Source organism: Manis javanica, chromosome 5, assembly GCF_040802235.1.
Source record: "Manis javanica isolate MJ-LG chromosome 5, MJ_LKY, whole genome shotgun sequence".
NCBI classification, from domain to species: Eukaryota; Metazoa; Chordata; class Mammalia; order Pholidota; family Manidae; genus Manis; species Manis javanica.
The window spans coordinates 11,127,134-11,150,629 of NC_133160.1; the positions used below are offsets into that span (position 1 = coordinate 11,127,134).

General features: G+C 44.8%; 1 long non-coding RNA gene across 2 annotated transcripts; it reads right to left on the reverse strand.

The window, feature by feature from the left end:
- Positions 1-1,544: 1,544 nt before the first annotated feature.
- Positions 1,545-8,408, reverse strand: LOC108383620 (uncharacterized). 2 transcript variants are annotated; one of them, XR_005058019.2, is made up of 4 exons: positions 8,232-8,408; positions 3,501-3,577; positions 1,931-2,076; positions 1,545-1,622 (listed from the first exon to the last, which is right to left on the reverse strand). It is a non-coding gene; the product is annotated as an uncharacterized lncRNA (long non-coding RNA). The 2 variants fall into 2 exon arrangements; XR_012131289.1 differs by lacking the exon at positions 1,545-1,622 and having other exon boundaries at positions 1,816-2,076.
- Positions 8,409-23,496: the final 15,088 nt, after the last annotated feature.

Here is a 23,496-nt window from a genome sequence, read left to right on the forward strand (position 1 = left end):
GTGCAACTTGAGGCAAGTCAGTCACCATTTCTGGGCTTTGAAGGGTTGGAGCTGGGAAAGTTGGGGCCAAGGTGGCCCACAGACATATTGGTTTGGAAGGCACATTGTTTCAATTTTATTTCATTGTAGTTTATTTGGCAACGTTAAAACAGTTAAATGTTTGTAAGGAAATAGTCACTCATGCATGACTGGCAGGAGTGGATCTTGGCAAAACCAATATGAGAGGGGCCAATTTGGCAAATTCATTAAATATTAAAAATGCACATATAGAAATTCTACTCTTTGGAATTTAACCCACAGATACACATGCTCATGTGGAAAATGATGTACATCGAAGGTTATTCAGACAGCATTGTTTGTGATGCAATAGTTTTGAAAAACAGCCCAGTCATATCAACAAGGGGACAGGTTAGATCAAATATGGATCATCCATTCAATGGAATACTATGCAGTTGGGGGAAAAATTGAGTACTCTGCCTAGGCACTGATAAGGCAAGTTCTCTAGGATATATTAAGTAAAAAGCCACATGAAAAGCAAAGTATTTGTTATAAAGAAAAAACTCTCTTCTGTATAACGAAAAAAATATGTGCATATATGTTACTATTTGCTTGTAAAATTATAAAAAAGCTTTAAGTATTAGCAAAGAATAATAACTGTTTACCTATGGGAAATAGGGTACTGGAGTGAGAAACTCCATTCACCTTTTCAAAATGTTTTAGATTTTGAAAAAAAGAGTTTAAAATATCAGGTGTTTTCACATATATAGATGATCTAGCATTCCTGCAGGCAAGAGCCAGATAGAGCTGAGTAGTGACTGCCTCTTGGATGGGGGGTATGCTCTCCAGTTTTCCATAGTCCCCACCACTCCCTGTTGTCTTCCTGACCCCAAGACCTGATGCCTGTTGCCGTGTATCATTTTGCACACTGTAGTTTTTCTTAGGCTCAAGACTAAGAGAAAAGTGAAACACTTTTCATGCCCGTGTCTCTGTCAGAAGAGGAGGCTCATTTCACAATAATGTGAATGTACTTAACACTGCTGAACTGCACACTTAAAAATTGTTAAGATGTAAGTTTTATGTCCTGTGTATTTTACCACAGTTTTTAAAGACATGTGGCAAGCGCTATACCTGTGGGTAGATGCAAAGATGGCTCCTAGTGCCAACAAACTTCCAGAGCCAGTAATCAGCCCACCTTGGCTCACGTTCTGCTCTGTGGCCTATGGGATGGAAAGGTCGTTCTGCTTTTCTTGCAGGCATAACCCGTGTGATCGCTTGAGTTTGTATCTCTGAAGTAGGAGGTTTCAAGGTCTCTCTTGCCTCGATGATTCTTGAACTTCTGCTCCAGCCTTGCTGTGTGACCTTGGACAAAGTATTTCCCCCTCTCTGGGCCTCTATTTCCCTATCTGTTAAATGAGAAGCTTGAAGTGCATTATTTCAAAGGCCCTTTAGTACTAAGAATCTCTCTCTTGATTTCTCCTTGGGCAGTTCTTCTGTCACTGTCTCCAAAGACAGATGAAGCGGGCTGGGGGTTGGGGAGGGTGGGGGGGATTGCACAGTCTTCCTTTCTTGGTGGGGCTGTGTGGGCTGCAGTGGGAGGTTCCCTTTTCTTCCTTCTTTTCTTTCTTTTTTTAACCAGAAAGTAATTTTAAACACTAAGTGGGAAGCTGCTAAAAGACACGCACACACACACACATGCCACACACTCAGGTCTCACGTGCTACAACCTCCTTTGGGGAGCGAGCAAAGGGAGTTCTCAGTTCTTACTATTCCCTCCCCTCCCCCCACCCTAAGGGAGGGGCAACTCATTCCATTCATCTTTTGCTCTGGCTGAGTCGCAAAACTGAAAAACCCCTGTCTTCTGGCCTCTAGCAGCCATTAGGGCTGCCCCTCTCACCAGTGCCTCTCAGACTTGCACACACATGCATCTAACCTGGACTCTTGGTAGAATGCAGATTCGGGTTCCGCAGGTCTGGGGTAGGGCTGAGTTCCTGCAGACCTGACAGTGTCCCAGGGATACCCGAGAGCAGCAAGGCCTCCAACCCAGGGTCCAGGTTGCTGTTAGCTCAGAAAATCCAGCTGGAAAATCATCTGCAGATCATTCACCTGCTCCTTCTCATTTTGAATTTGCCCTGCTCCCCTATTTTAAATAATACTGTTTAAACTTGTGATATATGCACAAGGTAAAAAAAAAAATCAAATGCTTCAAACACAGCATCCACCAAAAAGTCAGTCACCCTCAATCTTACCCCCCTTCCCATTCCCAGAAGTACCCCTGTTTTCCAGTTTATTGTGTCTTCCTCCAGAGAGAGGTTGTGTGTAATAATAATTATCATTAGCGCTATTTTTTATTGGCCAATTCCTATGTTCAAGGCACTGAGCAGAGCCCCTTATGTAGATGATTTAATTCTTCCAACAAGCCTGGTTATTAGGACCCAATTTCACAGTTGAAGAAACTAAAGCCCAGAAAGGTTGAGTACTTTGCTCTTTATTACACAGCAGGAGGGCCAGAATGGGGATGCCCAAACCCAGGTCCTTGCCCTCTTTCACAGTTTAACACCTCTGTAGATACAGCCTCCCCATCTTTTTGTGACAGCCAGGATAGGATGCAATGATCTGAACCTTGCAGAGAGCTTAGTCGTAGTACAGGGTAAGCGGCCCTTTTCTTTTGAACAATAGCATAGAATGTCTTTGCAATGAAAGACCTTTTTTATTTATCCTGTTTTGGGGCATAGGAGGAGAATGGGTCATTCCAGTTCTTTCACTACAAATTTCTGGAATGTATAGTTCTGTCCATATATCATTTCACATATGTGTGAGGATATCTGCAGGATGAACTCCCAGACGTGGAATTGCTGGGTCAAATGCTGTGTTCCTTTAAAGGTGGGGAGTCGATGTCAATTATTTTCCAAAGCAGCTACAGCAGCTGGGTCGCACCAGTGATGTACGAGAGTACCTGTTTCCCAGAGCCTCAAGAATACTGTTTTATAAACTTTGGGCTTTTTCTGCTGCTGATTTTGAGCTGTTTCACCATATGCAAAGGTTAGAGGAGACGGCCCCTCCCAGCCTGATTGCCAAAAGCACCAGCTGAGGTGTGTGGGGCTTTGAGATTGGTTTCCATACACAGCGACTGGGTTCCCTTGGTTCGGTCAGCCTGCTCCTCCAGAGAGCAGCAGCATTTGTCATGAGGGATTTAATGGCTTAAAAGTAAAAGGGATCTGATTGCACTCAGAAGCCCTGGCCAGCCACGAGCCCAGGGCCATGAGCTCCAAGCCCTTTCCTCCAACCTCCAGGGAACACAGCTAAGAGACTGGGAAAAGCCACAGGGAAGAACAGCGAAGTTTGGCTGCTCAAAAACCTGAAACGCAGAGGGGCTCCAGGATGAAGGAGTTAAGAAACCGAAGATCAAGGTTCACCCTGGGCTCTGCCACCAGCCCTCCATCTCAGTGACCTACCCTTACTTTAAAGTAGTGGGAAGCCCACAGACTCAGAAATCTCATTACCTGGGTTCAGATCCTGCTTCCTCCACTATGTGACCTTGGGTTAGCGATTCAACCTCACTGGACCGCAGTTTTCCCATCTGCAAAGTTGGGATAATGATGGGCTTACTTCCAAATGTGCTTGTGAGCATTGACTGCCTTAACGCACACAAAGATTTCAGAACAATGGTGACACAAAGCAAGTACACAGTAAATATTAGCTGTTCTTTCATTATTCATATTATCTTCTTATTTACTAGGTTGTTGTTTATCTAGAATGTCAACTCCAGGAGGGCTCATCTCCTATTTCCCAGCAGTGTTCTCCGCCCCAGCACAGTGTCTGCACGTGGTAAGTTCTCCGTAAATATTCACTGGAGAAATGAATGAACATTTTACTTCTCCTCCCTGAGCCTCTGTTTCATCATTATTCGTCATATGGGAGATTTTTATCTTGTTCTCTCTGCTCATCTACATTGTCCTAATCTATGGTGATTGTATATCATTGGTCTTTGCAATTGGAAGAAAAAATTGTAATAAATGTATGAGCCCTTATTCATAATTGCCAAAACTTGGAAGCAACCAAGGTGTCCTTCAAATAGGTGGATGGATTAATGGTGATACATCCAGACAATGGAATATTATTCAGCAATAAAAAGAAATGAGTTATCCGAATTTGACCGGATCTGTACTGTTGGAACTCAACCAGGAGTTGGGAGGGGTGCAAGTTGTAGCACTCCAAAATCTCATGACTATAGACTATCTATGGTTAAAAGAACATATGGGATGTGAACAAGGCTGCTTTAATTTGTCTGATGGTTCAAGTACAGTTGGACAATATCTGTCATATCATAGATAAATTTTCACAAATGCCTAGGGTGCCTAAATGGTTTTCTTGGCTTCACTGGAGATGGATGGTAATTATAGATTTGCTTTGTTTATGTCACTGTATTCCTATTATGTTAATATGTGTGTGCAAATTAGTTAGTAGTTTAAAACCTATACATACTTAAGGTACTCTACAAGAAGATATGTCAAAGAAATAATCAATCCTCCCATGTTTCCTTCATATGCTATATCTATAGCTTTTCTTCTTCCTTCCTAATTACAACCCTTAAATAGAATTCGTGCCTCATATCGAATTTACCGAGTATCATAATTCCTCCAGGTGGTAAAGATACCTAGAGACAAGTGCTGGGCATAGAAGCCACAGGGCATAAATCTGCAAAGAAGTAAAAAGCTAACCTTTGCAAACAATATGGCTTCTCTCTCACTTACCAACTTTACATTTCCCTGTATGGCCCCGGAAGATGACTGGTTAGCCAGAGACGGGTAAGATTCCTCAAGGGAGGAACAACCTAAGACAGGCACAGTCGCAGGGGAGCCATCAGGTGAGAATTTGGGGATCAACAGAGGTGAGGCTCAGAACCTCACCCCCCCTGCTTTGAGAGAAATCTTCTGCATCCGTGGATGTCTTGCTGCCTTTGTCTAGCCTGGATTAATACTTGGTCCATAGGCACACACCTGATCATCTGATCATCTACATTTGCCCTCTTACAGCACTAAACTATGTTTTCTACCTTTATCTTGCATCTACCTACCACTTCAGCATTTTATTAAAAATAAAAATAATAATAATAATAGGAGAAATGTGGGATCAACATATAAATCAAGTACAAAAATCAAATGAATATTCATATTTGACCTGATTGTTTATAGGTCATAATGCGTGATCAAAACCGAAAGTTTCTGTGATGAATGCCCTTGTACTGTTCACCATGTAAGAATTTATTCACTATGTAAGAATTCGTTCACCATGTAAGAACTTGTTTGTTATGCTTCAGAAGATTGGAGACTGACGAGAATTAGGCTTGAGATGGATTAATGATTGTACATTGAGCGTTGACCCCCCTATACTGAATTTTATTGTTGTTAACAACCATTTGATCAATAAATATGAGAGATGCCCTCTCAAAAAAAAAAAAAAAAAAAGATGCTACCATCAACATAAACCTGTCTATGATGTTCAAGTTTCTAAGGGTAAGTAAATAAATAATTAAAATCTTAAAAAAAAAAAAAAAAGAAAAGAAATGAGTTATCAAGACATGGAGGAAACTTAATTGCATATTACTAAGTGAAACAAGCCAGTCATATATTGTGTGATTCCAGCTATATGATATTCTGGAAAAAGTGAAATTATGATGACAGCGAAAAGATTGGTGGTTGCCAGAGTGTTGGGGGGAAGGGAAGAAAGGGATATAAAGGCAGAGCACAGAGGACTTCCATGGCAGTGAAACTATTCTTTATTATATTGCAATGGTAAATATGTGTTATTATTCATTTGTCCAGATCCATAGGATATACAACACAGGGTGAACCCTAATGTAAACTATGGGTTTAGTTAATAATGATGTATTAATACTGGCTCATCAATTGTAGCAAATGCGCTACACTAACACAATAAGTTAATAAGGGAAACTTGGGGGCAGGTTGAGAGGGTATATAGGGGAACTCTGTACTTTTCCCTCAGTTTTCCTACAAACCTAATATGGTTCTAAAAAAAATACTTTTTAAAAAAAATTATAGACTCTGTTTTAAAAGTTTGATTAATTGGCTTTTTTCCCCCTGCACTTTATAACTATTTGGCGATCAGTGGTCCTCATCCACATTGACTATAAATTGTTCAAAGTAGTGACAGAGACACAGATAACCAACATATAGGGCTTGTCTGGTGAATCTTTGTCCTTATTATGTTTTCTGGACAACTGTACAGGGAGAGGGGACATTCCTTATTCCTTTGTCCTGGGTGAGTGTACATATCTGGAGTCCCCATTTCCTTCATGGCAAATTTATGGATGTCTTTGAGTGTCCAAGGAGCATGCTTTTTGAAAATCACTCCATGGATGTGATTTTGAAGGTTGACGGTGTATTCTCATTGGTGGCAGAACAGCCATTCTCCTCTCCATCCTTCTCCGTGGAGCCATCCCACCAGGCCCAGGTTGGAAAGGAAGAGAGCAACGGATTGTGGCTTAATTAGATTTTAAAAGGCACACAGGCATGTATACACACACATATACACACATGCCCTACACTGGCAAGTGTGATTTCCAATTCATCCTTTTCATATATGCTTTGATTTTTAGAAAATGTGTTCTAGGAATAACAAAATATTTAGACTGTAATGGTGACCTAGGACAACTTGGGAGATTTCACGGATGATGAAATTAAGGCCTGGAGAGAGGAGGGGACTTATGCAAGGTCACATCATGAGAGGAGACAGCTGAAATCTACCCCAGGCCTTACCACCACTGTGAGGGCTCTACCTTAATTGTGTCTCCTGTAAAATGGGGTCTGCCTCCTCCGATTGTTGTGACATATAATGAAATAATACACAAAGTGCTTAGAAGAAAGCCTGACATGTAGTAAATGCTCAGTCAAAATTAGCCATTATTAGTATTACTTGATGGTGAGGAGGAGAACAATGCCAGTTCCCGTTTCTCCTGTTTGAGTTGTCAGGAAAGAATCACAAGACCTTAATAAGGCTATTTTTTAATTTTTTGTTTCTACTCTCTATAAGCTGAGAGATGGAGGGTGGGAGGGAGGTTACTGTCTAAAAGCCTCTCAAGCAGGGCCTGGGGGTTCCCTGCAGGCGTTCTTCCTGTCTCCCTGGGAACTCCAGAAAACTGAAGTGTGAAGTCAAGTCCTGAGGCAATGGGGGGGTGGAGGTGGGAGGGGGGTGGGTCTGAGACCCTGCTGCAGTGTCCCCCTATTCAGGGAACTGGTCTGCGGAATGCTGAGGAGCTGAGAAAGGTGAGGTCTCAGAGACAGTGTGTCCCCTGACTGGAAACTCCAGAACTGTGTTTTCAAAGAAACCTTCACCCAGGAAACTGACCATGCTGTCATTCAAGTCAGAGGTCCCTTGGGTGTCACCTTGTTAGGATTTGCAAACTCAGCCACCTACAGAGCCATGGCAGGGAAGGTTCAGGCTTGTGGGGGGACCTGCTGCTCCCTAGCCCTATCCAAGGGTGCCACGTCTAGGCAGTGGTGACCATGGAGGGACAAAGCCCCAAGTTGCTGGACCTTCTCAATTTTAAACCTTGTGAGGGGCAAGCAAGATATGCCTGGGGGCCAGCTGGGATTCCTGGACAACTTCTGAAGACCAATTCCTCACTTGGGAAGATGGGGAAACTGAGGCCCACAGAGCGAGAATGAATAGTCTGAGGTCCCCTAAAGTCAGCATTAGAATTTTGTCTCCATTTCTTTCAACCTCCTTTCACTGCCTCTCCGTTCCGCAGCCCGAGAGTGTAACCCGAAGTCTGAGATGCTTCTCCTGGGGTCACAGAGGCCTGCCTCAGACTTTCACGTACAGGATGGGCTACGGGGCTGCTGGCGGTCTGGGCAAACAGGTCTTCCTCTCTGGGCCCCAGAGAAGAGACAATGCATCTTTTTCTTCTTTTCTTTATAAAACATGATTTGTGGCAAAATACATGTGACATAAACTTGACCATCTTAACTGCTTTTAAATGTACAGCTTAACTAAGTACATTCATGCTGTCATGCACCCATCGTCACCATTCATCCCCAGAGCTCTTTTCCTCCAGCAAAGCTGGAACCCTGTACCCATTAAACAATAGCTCCAAGCGCCACCCCCTGTGACCCCCACAACCCCTTAGCCTCTGGCAGCCACCCTTCTACTTTCTGTCTCTATGAATTTGGCCAGTCAGGCACCACACAGAAGTGGAATCACATAGTATTTACCTTTTCGTGACAGGCTTTTTCAGTTTGCATCATGTCCTCAGGGTTCATCCATGTTGTAAATGTGTCAGAATTTCCTTGGTTTTCTAAGGCTGGGTAATACTCCACTGTGTGGATACGCCACCTTTTGCTGACCCAGTGTCCACTGAGGGGCACTTGACTTGCCTCCATCTTTCGGCCACTGTGAATAATGCTGCTATGAACATGGGTGTATAAATATCTGTTTGAGTCCCTGCTTTTAGTTTTTTTGGGGGGTGTACCCAGAAGAGGAAATGCTGGCTCATACAGTAATTCTATTTTTAATTTTTTGAGGAAACACCATACTGTTTTCCAGTGGCTGCAGCATTTTACATTCCTATCAGCAAAGTATAAGGGTTCCCATTTCTTTGCATCCGCACCAATATTTGTTATTCTCTTTTTTCGGTAGCAGCCATCCTTGTGGGTGTTCAGTGATACAGGGCACCTTAATTTGTGTCTGGAAGGTCTTCCTGAAGGGTGGCACTGGAGCAGTCATGTGGACAGTCTCCCAGGTGGCATCTCATGGGGTGGGGAGTGGGCAGGTGACCAGATGGGCACTAAAGCAGCACTGGCAGAACAAAGTCATGGGTTCTGCAGTGGTGGTGGTTTTGATGTAGCTGGCCTGGTAAAATTCATGAACAGTCACCCAGTTTTCTAAGAATCTTTTTGCTTGCATTTGACATAGGTGTTTTCATGAGTTAAAACTGTTAAGTACTTGGTATGGTGTATAGCATATAGTAAGTGCTCATTAAAGTGAGCTATTATTATCAATAATATTAAGAAGACTTGTGGTTGCCAGAGGCAGGGGGTGGGGAGGTGAGCTAAATGGGTGAAGGAATCAAAAGGTACATCTTTCCACATATAAAATAAATAAGCTGTGGGAATGTAATGAAGAGCATGGTGACTATAGTTAATAATGCTGTATTGCATATCTGAAAGTTGCTGAGAGGGTAGATCTTAAAAGTTCTGATCACAAGAAAAAAAAGTGTGTAACTATATGTGGTGAAAGATGTTAACTAGAAATATTGCGGTGTATTTCACAATATTTAGAAATATCAAATCACTGTGTTGTATACCTGAAACTAATATAATATTATATGTCAATTATATTTCAATTAACAAAAAGAGACTCCAGCTGCCTACATCAAAGAAAGATAACACCAAAGAGGGGTTTTGGAAGTTTGAGGGGGATTTGGTTGAGGTGGTGTGTCAGAACCCCAAGGGTCCCCTGGGAGCTGTCCTGTTGCCTGGCTATTTTGGACCAGCCTTATTCTGGAATCCTGTCTGCTACGTCCCCATACCAGGAGTAAGGCCAGAGGAGACAGCTCTGGCTCCTGGGGGCCTGTCCCCAGGACAAAGCTGATGAGCCACTCACGCTCACACCGTATCTACCCACCTAGTTTGCAGGCAGATTCACCCCTGCAGGACTTCTCTGCTGCCTCTGCTGTCTCTCTCTCTCTCCCCATCCCCAATTCCTGCTACTGGTGTTGGGCAAATGCAACTTCACCTGCTGCTGAGAGGCTCTAGGAGAGTGTGAACTCTGAGAAGCCCATGTGAAGATCTACCTGTGCATGTGTGTGAGAAAGATGGTTGATCCCGAGTGAGTTTGTGGGAAATCAGGGCTAAGGAGGGTAGGATAGAGTCACACGATGGTTGTACTCTAACATGTTCTGGTTCTCCAGGAACCTGCAGAGTCAGTTGAGGAAGTACTGGAATGTGCAGAAAGCCGAGGGGAGTCATTTAAGAGCGAGCCGTGGTTCTGAAGGAGAGGCGAATATCAAGGCCCAGCCCTGCCACCAGCTGTAGAGCCTGGACTGGCAGCTCTGGCCCACAGGACTGAATCCACATCTTACAGTGGCCCACAAGGGCTGCACCCACCTCTCCCATCTCATCTCCCCTTGGTCCCCCTGGCCTGCCCTGCTCCAGCCACACTGGGCTTTCACTTCCGACACCATGCTTGATCCTGGCACAGGGCCTTTGCATTTGCTCTCCTGTAGCCTGGAGCTCTCTTCTGTGTGGCTCTGCACACGACTGGTTGCTTTTCAAGCTACAGGCCCCTCCCTGGGGTCCTTCTCTGACCACACTAAATTAGTCCTGCCAGTCTCTCGTATTTCATCCATAGTTCTTGGTCTTTTCTGAGATGATCTTGTTCATTATGTGTTCTCCGTGTGGCCTGCTCCCCATTGGTTTCCCAGTCCACTGTAAGCAGACCTGCTGACTGAAGAGAGAAACCTGCTGTCCAGCCTCAGATGGGCTATTTCACTATTCTGGGCCCCAGTTCCCTCCTCTGGGAAAAGGTGACAAGAGAGCCCTGAGTTTTCTCCTTATCAACACTCATTGTGAAGACCTATGAAAATAAGGGGAATGTTTTAAAAAGCACAAATGAGAAATCAGTTGCTAAGAGCTTGAGAGCTGAGAGACCAGCCTACGGGAGAAATTGCTCATTTGACACATTTAATTTGCTTTGAAAAGTGTTACTCCCCCCAGCCACACCCCCAACAAATAGTCTCACCTATCTTGCCCTGGGGGAAGTAACAACTTCTTAAGGAGATAAAAATATTGATTTTATTTTCTCTCACCTGAGAATGGGACAGTTCAATATCTGTTACACTCTTGAGCCAAATTCTGAAAACTGGGGCTCTGGCAGGAACTTGCACCCCCGTGACCTCGGGCAGGTCTCCTCCCCTCTCTGGGCCCTACCTTTTCATCCCTTGGATGAGCAAGTGGAAGTGTTTGAACCTTGGACTTTCCCAGGGCTGGTATTTAGGAGAACAGATTCGCCAGGAGGGAGAAGAAACCACACTCTCCCAAAGTGCCCCAGGCATGGGCCTTGTCCAGCATGTCCATTACTAACACTGAACAGTCCCTGTTCTCCCCCTCAAAGCACTTTCCTTCCATTATCTCCTTGCTGCTCCAAGATGAAGGTGGGGCAGCAGGCTGCTGTTGTCATCCCAGTTTGGCAGAAAAGAAAGGACAGAGGCAAGGCCTTGCCTACCTGTTTGAACTTATTTCTTACCATTCTCTCTCCTGGTTCTGCTTCAGGGCCTTTGCATATGCCAATCACTCCCTCAACCTGGAATATTCTTTCCCAGCCATTGTTGCTCCTTAGCTCTCTGTTCAAATGTTTCTAAAAAGCCTTCCCCAATCCCCTTGTTTAAGATAACAGACCCCACTCCTCTCACTCTCCCTGCCCTGACTCTGCTTTATTTTTCTTTATGGTATTTCTTGACACTGGACATTAGGTGATCTCTTTACTTGTTTATTGTCTGTCTCCTCCCTAGAACGTCAGCTCCATGAGATGGGGAATTTTGTCTGTCGTGTTCAGTACTGTCTCCCAATCCCCAGCAGGGGTCCAGAACGGTGTAAATGCTTTCTGAATAATTTTTGGATTGAGTTCATCTCCCGGGGATGCAGAGGTGGAAGGGACTTTGAAAGTTAAATTTCCTCCATCCGTCCTCTTGCCACCAGGCTGGACTTGGTGCCCTGTATAGGTTTCTTCTGTGTGAGAACCTCTTAGCAGAAATCAAGATTCTTGATGTCTTAAAAAAAAAAAAAAGTCCTCTTAATCGTGACCAAGATCTGTGGACTCTCTTTGCTAGCCTTATCTTGCTTTCTTACAGGGGTAGATGGAAACAGGAAAAAGACAAGATATTTAGGTTATGTGTTACAGATGAATGATAGGGATAAACTGCAGAAAAGAGAGATTTGATTCCTTCTGGCACAGGACTGAGGAACTTTCTATGCCTCACTCAAAGGTACTGGGTATGATAATCATATTAGCAGCCACGACCTTCACAAGAGTGAATATGTGCAAGACCCTTTGTGCAGAACTTTCAATACCTCAATTACTAAGCCTCCAAACAGCCCTGAAGGATGGATACTGCTGTGATGATCCTCATCCTACAAGTGAGGAAACCGAGGCCAAGTACAGGGCTAATTTGCCCAAGGTTACACTGGCAGATGCCAGTATAAGTCACCTCCGGAAAACCCCTTCAAGGAGTGAAAGGTTCAGAGTTGGGGCTCTGGGATCTGATGGTCTCTGCCAAGGGCTATATGACCTTGGGTCAATTAAGTAGCAGCCTTGTGTCTCAGTCTCCTCATCTGGAAAATCTGGATGATAATGCCAGTGTCAATGAAGATTCACTTTTACTCTGTGAGATGCTTAGGACAGAGATGGGGCATTGCAAGAGCTCAATATTTGTTGTTTTTATTATCATTTCCTTGTACACTTTCTTCCTTTCTTTCTATGTCACACATGCACACGTACACACACTCAACACATACCAGGTAGGCTTCCTGGAGGAGGAGTTCTGCTAGACAGCCAGGCAGCCAGCTGAGTTCCAGACCTTGAGTCAGGCTTAGCTCTCCACCTCTGGCAGGAAATTTCCCACTGAGAGGGGAGTGACAGCCTCTTGCTGCCTTTCCCACCCTCCCCCAACCACCACCCTCACACTAGCCCCACACATAGGTCATGTGCCTGTCCCTTGGCCTGCGTGTGACTCAGCCTGGCAGCTGGACCAGATGGTGGGAGGAGAGTTAGGGGTTGCTCAGAGCAGCTGCCTGACTGCAAAGGTCAAGGTATTGGGTTTCCACCTTTCTCGGTGCCCTGGGAGGTGTTCACGAGACCTCGTGGAGACCATGCTGGGGGCTGCCCCTCCCTCTGCTCACCATTGTGGTTCATGTTGCTGTCACTCTTTTCACGTGGACACATTTGACAGCTGGTGAGGTGTTTTCCCACCACCCAAGGTCTGCAGGGCACCAGCGTTATTTTGATCATTCCCAAGAAATAGGGCTCATTAAGGCTGAATATCTTGCTCTTTGTCACTGGCTGGCTGAACTGGGATCCGACCGAAGTTTGCAGAGTTTAAGCCCAACGTGCTTGCTAACACACTGCACAGACTGTCCTCAAAGCAGTTTGCAAGCGTGTGCACACATATTACATGGTGTACCGAGGTTGGGGGCACCTGCCCTAGGACATAAACCTCAGCTTTCTGATGGTCTCAGTTTATGCCTGGGCATTATAAGTATGTGGTGGGTCTTTTCATTTATTTATCTATCATTTTAATAAAAAATTTTAATTTTTTTTGAACAGGCCTTATATTCACATAGTTCAAAATTCAGATGAGAATAGTAAAAGGTCACCCTTCCTCACTGTCATCCATCCACCCAATTTCCTTCTTCAGAGGCACTCAGTTGTCAGTTCCTCTTGCTAGGCTATCTGTGCTTCTATAAGTCATTATGAACATAAATATCCTCCCCCAACACTCTTTAGACAAATGTTTGCACACTCTACTAATTCTTCTGCTCCTTACATTTTTTTATTTAATAATATGTCCTGGAGATCATTCCATATCAGTACCTAAGGAGCTGCCTTGCTACTTTTCAAGGCTGTGTATGCCCTATTGAAGGGAAACACTTATTTGACTAATCCCTTGTTGATGGATATTTAGGTTATTCCTAATACTTGCAATGGCAGATTATGGCACAATGGATCATTTTGCACATGCACCACTAGGTATGTGTGTGGGGAGATGTAGAGCCTCACTACTCAGAATGTTCCAGGACTAGCAGCTGGGCATCAAAGGCAGCTTCATTAGAACTGTAGCATCATCAGCCCTGCTGAATTGGGATCTGCATTTTTAAAAAGATGTCCAGGGGGTTTGTATGCACATTAAAATTTAAGAAGTACTGGTCCATAAGGTAGATTCCCAGAAGTGGAATTGCTGGGTCAAGAGACAGATACATTCATAATTTTGACAGGAACAGTTATACATCTGCAGAGCTTGATTCAATACATATTCCCACCTGTAGGGCATAAGCATTTGGGGAGAATCTTGAAAAAAATCCATATCCAGTGCCACAAACTACAGAGAGTAGGATTCAGTGGGCTGGGGTGGCCTGAAATCTGCATTTGACACACTCCCTGAGTGATTCTAATGTTCAAACAGATTGGGGAACAATTGGCCTAAATACAACTGTACCCTTTGACTCCAGACGCTGCCATAGGGCTTGTGGGTAGCATGGTTCTAATGATCTTCAACTCTCCATCCAGGGATGGCAAACTTAAATGCCCACAAGACCAGATAGGCAGTACTTGTGAGTGCAGTGGGCTGGGTTAGGTTTATACTGACATCAAAACTAAAAAAAAAATTTTAATATAGGTGTAAACCAAGCAAAACACATTTGGGTTGAAATTGGGTCCACGGTCCATACATTTGTGACCTTTGGTGCTCTCACAATGCCTTTTTACAAAAAAATCTCTTTCAGTAAGTAATCTCATGCTGCCTGGAGGGGACTTAGGTAGCCCCCTTCCATACCATTTTGGAGATCTTAGGGACCAGGGATCCTACTTTACAGATGAAAAACCTGGGCCCAGAGTAGAGAAGGGGTGTCCTGGGTCCTGCAGAAAAGGTTAATCAATATTTATTGACTATCAGGCAACATCCTCAGTGCTGGGGAATTTGGGCCTGCATGGTAAGGTCTGGGTCCTTGAGGAGGGAAGGGACAAATGCACAGTAAACAAGTAAAGGCCAGGGAGTGGGCGGTGTGCAGTAACGAGTTGGTTCCCGGTGCCAAAGTGGGTCCCAGGAACAAGGGAAGGTTTCACAGAGGAGGTAAGACTGAGAAAGCCATTAGTGGTTTTTGGTTTTTGTTCATCTCAAGAAGGGATTTAGATGGGGGTCAGCAAGCATTTCCTGTAAAGCACCAAACAGCAAATATTTCAGACTCTGTAGGCCTCGTGGTCTGTATCACAGCCACTCAGCTGCTGCGCTGCTGCAGCTCAAAGGCAGCCCTAGACAACGGGTAGACAAATGGGTGTGGAGTTGTGCCAGTACAACTTTATTTATGGCCATTGAAGTTTGAAGTTCATACAATTTTCATGAAATAGTCTTGAAACAGTGTTCTTTTTATTTTACCCCCCAGCCACTTAAACATGTAAAAGCCGTTCTTAGCTCACAGGCTGTACGGAAGCAGGCAGCGGGCTGGATTTGGCAAGTGGCTGGAGTTGCTGACCCCTGATTTACGATGAAGAGGAGTTTGCCAGGCAGACAGGAGAAGAGTGTTCCAGGCCCTGAGGGTGGCAGGGGCAGGGATGGGGGTTAGCAGACAAGGAAGCAATTAACAGAAAAATTGGGATCGAAATGCTGGGTTTGTAGCTCCCAGGGCAATGCAGTGAACATGAGAGGGGACATGCAGTGAACCTATCTAGGTCCTGCCCAGTGTTGCCAAATTCTTCTGGTTGTTCAAGAGAAGTTGCAACTGTACTCATGGCCCAGATGTTTTCTGAGCGCTTACTATACACCAGGACTGTTCCAGGGACTAGAGAGTTGTGGGGGGGGTCAAGACAGTCTAAATCCACTGCTTGCAAACAAATGGGGGACACATGTGAACAAAATAAATAAATAGACTGTGGAGCAGGTTGGATGGTGATAAGTGCCATGGACATGCTTGATGCCAGGCAGGGGTTAGGTGTGTCAGGAGTAGTGCAAACTATTAAATGGGGTCACAGGGAATCAGGGAGAAGGGGGCATTTGAAGAAAGCCGGTTAAGAAGCACAGAAGCTGTACCCTTTCTCCATGAGAAGAGCAGTCCACACAGCAGAAGAAGCAAATGTAAAGGTCCCAAGGAGGGAGACTGCCTGGAATATTCTAGAAACAGCGAGAGACCTTTGTGGCTGGAGCAGAGTGAGTGAGGGAAAGAGTAGAAAGAGCGACAGGCAGAGAGGTAAGGGCGCAGACCATGCAGAATTTTGTAGACCCTTGTGGGGACTTTGGCCTTTGGTCTGAGTGGATGGGAGCCACGGACAGTTCTGAGCAGAGGAGGGAGAGGCTCTGACATAGATCCTCAGGGTATCCCTCCAACTGCGCATGGAGAACAGAGGTGGGTGTGTGAGACTGGGGGTGGAAAGGAGTCGCAGGACTCTGGATATTTGCATTTTAAAGGTGTAACTACAGAATTTGCTTTTCTTTAGGATGTTGGATGTAAGAAATTCAGATCATACTGTGAAAATTCCCTATCTGATTGGTGGCAAACAAGTGTAATTTAAAAACGATCTCCCTGTGGGCCATCAAAGCCTTTTGTGGGCTGCCAGCGCGCAGCCTTCCTTCTAACCAGACCCACCTCCCATGGTTTGATTTCGTCATCATTAACTTTCTCCTGTGTCCTTTTCCAAACGAAACTAAAATCCACCCTTCATTAGGGGCAGGCACTGTGCTTTCTATTTCTTGATGAAATTAGTGAATGTGGGGGGGATTGGTAAGGGGACTTTTCCCTCCCATGGTTAACTGCTCAATAGAAATGTGTGGAACGTCTAAGTCTGACACGAACTTTCAGAGGAGTCGGGCCCTGAACATACATACCATCCTGGCTCCATTCCCCTCAGCTCCTGTAATCATGGCACTTGAAATCATTTTTTTGCCCTAAATGTGCTCAGATTTGCTCTTTTTAAAAAAGAAGAGCATTTCATCCATAGAGGAATGAAAAAATAAAACTTGCATGTTCCTATTGCAGAATACAATCAGCCTCTCTCCTTCCAGGTAAGTGCCATCTGGCCGTATTTCTCAGCAGAGCATTGGAGCTCCTGACCCACTCCTCCACCTGGGGTCAGGTCCTGTTGCTGTCTCTCTGAAGCTGGCTTCTGCCCTGACATCTGTCCCAAAGGTCACAGGTGATGTCCCTGCTGACAAAGTGCACCAGCCTCTTCTAGGACATCACTGTTCTCACCTCTGGGGCTTTTGCAGTTTGCTCAACAAAGCGGTCTTGCCTCTGGAAACTCCATTGTCTCTTGGTTCCTGTAGAGCTGCTCCTCCCTGGATCCCCACCCCTTGGGACCTCTGATCTTTCCTCCCTCATCTGCCCTGGGCCCGTGATTGGAAAAGCCAAAGCCTGCAGGGCCAGGAAGGTCAAGAAAGTGACTGGAGTGAGCTCAGTGTGTTCTTTAGACACAAACACACTTTGGTTGCTTTTAATAATAACAGTAGATGACACTTGCTGAATGTTTAACAAGTACCCATCCCTGCTCTAAGAGCTTCAGTGGTAATTCTCATAACAGCCCCTTGAGGTGGCTACTATTATTATTCCTCTTTCTCAGATACGAAACTGAGGTACAAAGAGGTTGAGTAAATTGCCTGATATAATACAGCTTCCCAGGGGGCAGAGCTTTTTGATGGGAAATTTGAACCCAGGGTGTCTGGCTCTGAGGTGCCTGAGCATAATCACCCTGCTGTAACCGATGCTCTCTCCTCCCCACTACCCTCATTTCGCCAAATCATAGAAATTCTACCCATTTTACTCTTAATTTTTCCCCCATGTCTCCGGTGCCGATGTATTGATCTCCTTGCAGTGTTTGGTGGTAGAAATTCTGCCTGCCTCTTTGACCGCTTTTCTAAAATTTACAATGTGCAGACCCCCTGACCAGCCATTTCCTTCTGAGTTTTACTGTTCTAGAGAAATACATTTAGAGACAAGTGCAGGATGTTCATGGCAGCAGTGCTCCTAATAGTGAAAAATTGGAAGCCACCTAAGTGTCCATCCATAGAAGAATGAAAAAATAAATTTTGCATGTTCCTATTGCAGAATACTACGCAGCAGGTTAAAGAAGGAAAAAGATATGTAAGTGCTGATATGGGTAGGTTTATGACTTCCAGAGGGGAAAAAAGCACATTGCAGAGCAATACCTACGCTGTTCTTGCATCCTACAGATGTTTATGGATCATCTGCTCTTCCAGGCACCGGGAATACAGCAGTGAGCAAAACAAACTTCCTGCCCTAGCTGGGCAAATATCCTGCCTGGGAGAAGGGTAGAGGCAGGGAATAAATGGTATATTGAGGGTGGTATGGACAATGAAGAATGTAGAATGGGAGGTGGTTTCCCATTTTTGGGAACACCACAAAATAATACTGTGTGTTGTCTGTATTTATTTAGGTACATGAATGCACAGGAAAAGGTCTGCAAGGAAGCACCCCAAACTGCTGACAGTGTTATTCTGGGGGGAGTGCTGGGGGCTGGTGGTTATCCAAAGGCACCTTAGCTTTATAGGAGAATATACCCACATATTACTTGTGTAATGAAAAATAATAATAATAAGCAACTAGAACCCTCATATAGTGCTGGGAGAAATATGAAATGGTACAACCACTTTGGAAAACTGTTGGCAATTTCTTATAAAACTTGTGACTCAGCAATCCCACTCTGAAGTATTTGCTTAAGAAAAATGAAAACCTATGTTCACACACAGATTTGTCCACCGATGCTTATAGTGGCTTTATTCATAATAGCCCCAAAGTGGAGACAACCTAAAGACCATCGCAGGGTGACGAGGTGAACACGTTGCATATCCACACCCTAGAACGTCAGAAGGAGCAAGCTACTGATGAATGGATGAATCTGAGAGCATCATGCTGAGTGAAACAAGCCAGGCACAAAAGAACACATACCATCTGATTCCAATTACATGACTGGCAAAGCTAACTAATATATGATGATAGAAATCAGAAACGTGGTTGCTTGTGGGGGTTGTGGGTTGACTGGAAGGGAACCTGAAAGAAATTTCTGGGATGATGGAATGTTCTAGGTCTTGATGGAGGCATTTGTCAAAATTCATTGACTCATACAGTTCAGATCTGTGCATTTCACTGTAATTTTACCTTCATAATAATAATAATAATAATAATAATAAAATAACACCAAAGCCTGAAGAGGTACACTCTGATGTATTAAAAGAGTGTTTATTTCTAACAGTGGAAATAAAGGTGATTTGCATTTTCTTCTATATGGACATCTGGCTTTTCCCAAGGTTTTGGGAATGCACATCTTTTCCTTTAGTGATTGGAAAAAGAAGTTAAAAAAATTACATGGTCTATACATTAACTAAAAAAGAAAATATGCTTCTTTTGTGCATCATTTATTTGTTTAGTCATTTTGAGGGTTTTTGTTTTTGTTTTCAAAAGAAGGAAAGGAATAAGGAGGAGGGTGAGAAAAGGAACCCTTTTGGTCTTTTATTTTATATTATTTTAACAAATACTAACAGGGAAGCAGCAGTAGTTAGTGCCGAGTATTGTGGAAAATGAAAATAATTCAGGGCAACAGATTCAGCAATCAAGAAGCTTACAATTGTGCTGAGCTCATGAGGAATCCTCGCAGCCCTTTTAGAGCGCTTGGAAAGGCCCCCGCCTTCATGAAGTATCCTGGGTTTCTCCCTCAACCCTCTGCCTCTGCATAACTCACTTTACCTCTGCCCTGCCCCTGGAGGACAGGGTGCTTTCCTTTTCTCTGAATCCCCAGAGCCTAGCTCTGTGCTTTGCAGAGATGCGTTCTTTGTCCAGGCTCTGTGCACTTAATGTTTTAGAAAGCCCCAAAGCTGGCCTGGGTAGGTCCCTAGCTTTTCACACTTTCACCCCACACTGAACCAATCGCAGCTGATGAGGAACTGAGAGGATGACCTCTCAGCCCCTGTGGGGTGGGAACAGATACTTAGGGGACTCCCAGAGGCTTTGTAGAAACTCATGCCTCTCTTTGAAAGGTCAAGCTTGCCATCTCTGACCTGCCTTCTCCCCGTTTCTGGTTTTCTTGGCCTAGAGACGCATGGGTGGGTGTGGTCTACACCCAGCAGCAGACAGGAGTGTCAAGCGCACATTTTGCCCCCTCTCTGCCCCTCCGGCCTCCAGCCTAGGAGCTCAGGTGCACCTACAGTAGGGCTGGGGGATGTGTGTTTGTGGGCCCGCGATCTTTGGCCAGGGAGCAACTGGACCATTCGCATTGTTTTCTGTCTCCAGCAACACAATAGAAGTTTTGCTGAGGCTCAGGGAGCGTCTCTAAAGTGCTCTCCTCTGAGAGAGAAGCACCACGGCTGGCTTTTCATTTTTGGATCCAGGTGAAGGTGTGGAGAGGGGCAGGGCAAGACCAAGGTAGGGGACAGTTGTTGCAGCTTCGGGCTGTTCTCAAGGGGAGGTGGTCCTGTGAGTTGACATACTGCAGGATAATGGGGAGGAGGGGACACCTCCATCCAAAAGTGGGCAGAGAGGACCCTGGGAGACTGTTAAAAGTCCTGGATTCCTAGAACAGCTTTCTCACTGATCCGTCAGACTAGAGAAGACCTGTGTCATGTTGCAGGTCCTTCCACGCTGCCAAGCCAAGCAAATTATAATCACATGCGTCAGCAGTAGGGAGCCACTGGAGGTGCATGAGCAAGAGAGTAACTCCATCATAGCCATCCTTTATAGAAGTTAAACTGAAAGAGTGGTGGATTGAAGGTTGATGGGACTGGAGGCAGGAGGAGCCCCCCTAGTCTTCTGTTTTTGCCTGCCCAGCATCCAGTCCTCTTCTTCTAGTGCTAGGGCCCCAGGTGACCTTTGGAAACATCCCTTCCCCTCCCCACTTAAAATCCACATGGTTTGGGTGGGACTAACCCCTGAGACCCACCTTCCCATCCTCTCCAGTGGAAGACAAATGACCCAGGCCTGGCAGTTCAGAGTCAGTGATTGGACATATAACCTAAGCTTGGCTAATCAGACAGCCTTACAAGACAGACTCTTGGGAAAGAAGCAGTCTCTTTCTTTGAGACCCTGGATCCAGCTGTGCTAAAGCTATGCAGACTTTTTACTTACTTGAGCCAATATATTTCCTGTTTCGCTTGAACTGGATGAGTTGGATTTCCACCACTTGCATCTTGAGAATCCTTGAGTAATACAGTAACTAAGGGATGAAAATTCTGGATATGGACAAAGGGAGAGTCAAACTTGACCTTGGAGGTCTCTTCCCGGGAGGATGGTGGGTATCCTTAAGACTGAGCGAGTACGGGAAACCATTCATTCAGTTTTCAGTACATGTTTGCATACCTGCACAGTGCCAGGCTCTGTTCTAGACCCTGGGGATACAGCAGTGAAAAAAACAGATAAAACCCCTTGCCTGTATTGAACAGTGGCTCAGGAAATAGCTTAGTTTATTCTGTTACTATGATTATCTGCTTCATCCCCATTTATAGATGCTGAAAGTGGGGACCCAAGAGGGGAAGTCACACAGCCAATGAGGGGCTGAGTGAAGATCTGACTTCCTTTCTTCATAATTCCCAAAGCGGCTCTGTCTACCCCAGTAGGCTGGAGAGAGGGAACACACCCACGTGGAAATGACTTCATGCTCCAGAAAGACCTCCACAAATTAGGTGAAAGGAGTAGAATAGGAAATTTCTATATAAAGTGGCAGGAATCCAGTTGAGGATAAAAATATGATCAGAAGAGGGTGAGATTTGATTTGCAAATCATAGTGGTTTTAGAGCTGGTGAAAGGTCTTGGAGATCAGATTAACCAAGAAGGCTTTCTGAAAAGAGGGGTAGCTTATGGCAGAGTCTTGAAAGAGGAGAAAGGTATTGGTAGGAGAATGTATATGTCTGTGGCCGCCGAATCAGTCCATCTGCCACATCCTCAGTCAGATGCTGAATCAATCATTTTCTTCTTTTTATTTGTGGGATGCCAATGAGAGTGGGGAAAGGAGTTCTGGTTGATGTGACTCAACAGCTTTTGCTGTTGCTACGGAAATCATTAGCCCCCTGCCAACAGCACCCAGAGCCTGCAGGTCTGCAGACCGGAGATATACACACAATGATGGATTTAAAAAAATTCTCGGACAGGAGCCATGACTCATACACATTTCTGCTAGGATGAATAAAGATACTGGGAGTGAAAGGTGCATTAGTCACTGGAACACAGTTTGCTTTTGAAAACTGAGTCCCCCGCAGTTGCCCCTGTTCCTCACTAGCTTCTGAAATTTGGAAACCAACTCCCTAAACTGATGCCTACTAAGGATGTGGGATAAAGCCTGGTGAGGTGGGTGTGGAGGATTGGGGGCGGACAGTTGACTCTGGAGCAGGACCAGACTCTCCCAGTACAATAGTTGCACAGGTTGTCCACAGCTGGTTCCTGTTCTGATTGGTCTTTGCCTGGGTTGTTCATCAGAACCACCTCTAAATTAAAGCCGTTAATTTTTTCACTCACTCATTTATTCATTCAATCAGTCTATTGCAAAGAGCTAACGTGTTAGGCTCTGTGTGTGATCCCAAAATGGATTGAGGCAAGGAGCTTAGCAAAAAAGACCAGGAAACCAGACATCATTGTCTACACTGAGATTTAAAGAAAGGAGAGATCCCTTTTTTTTATCTAGTTCAGGGATTAGCAAACTGTGACCTGTGGGCAATTGTTTTTATAAATAAAGTTTTATTGGCATGTGGCCACACCCATCATTTACATATTGTTTGTGGCTGCCCCAGGGCTACAAGAAAAGAATTGAAAAGTTGTGACAGAAACTGTATTACCCTTAAAGACTAAAAGGTATTCTATCTGGCCTTTTATAGAAGAAGCTTGCTGACCTCTGGTCTAGCATAGATCAGGGATTTGCAGTTTTAAACAAGAGAACGGACTCCAGTAATTTTATTAATGGTTATGGAGCTCACTGCTGCATCACAATGATGCCCAGGAAGCCTGTCTTAGAGGTCATGTCCCCAGGAACAATTCCCAACCACTCTGAAATGGCTCCAGTGATGACCCCACAACCAGCAGAGACAGTTCTGGGTAACTGGATACCAAAATGCCCCCCAAAGCTGGATACCTCTGCTGTTGCTTTGGTCAGGTGAACAAAATACACACAAACCCTATGGCCCAGCAATTCCATTTCTGGGAGACCCGCTAAAACAACTTGCTAACAGATGCAAATGGAAATATGTACTGAGATTTTCATCATGGCATTGCTTCAAGGAGTTTGGGGCAATAGTGTCTGGCACTAGGAAATGGTAGGTAGAATTTTTTGGTTAGGGTTTATATTAGCTCCTATATAATAAATGGACCCTAAAGTGTGTCAAGTCTCAGACCGAACAGAAATTCTATTTTTTGCCCATGCAATAGTCCAAGGTGAATGTTACCGATTAGTGGTCTGACTCTCCTCCTTGCAGGCATTCAGATCCAGGCTGAGGGTGGCTCGGCACCTTCAACAAATGACTCCCAAGGTTATTCTGGGGTCATCATCCCAATCAGTTTAGAGAGGAAATAAGCAGGGAGGAGAGGGCAGGAACAGGTTTCATGGGCCCGCACTGGAGGCGATGCACGACTCATCTGTTGGCATCTAGGGTTTAAAGCTCTGTTATGTGACTCCACCTATCTGCCAGGGAGACTGGGAAATGTAGTTCTTCAGTTGTCCTGGAAAAGGAGGAAATTGTATTTGGGGAACAGCCACCTGGTGTCTTTGCACACAATGGAATACAAA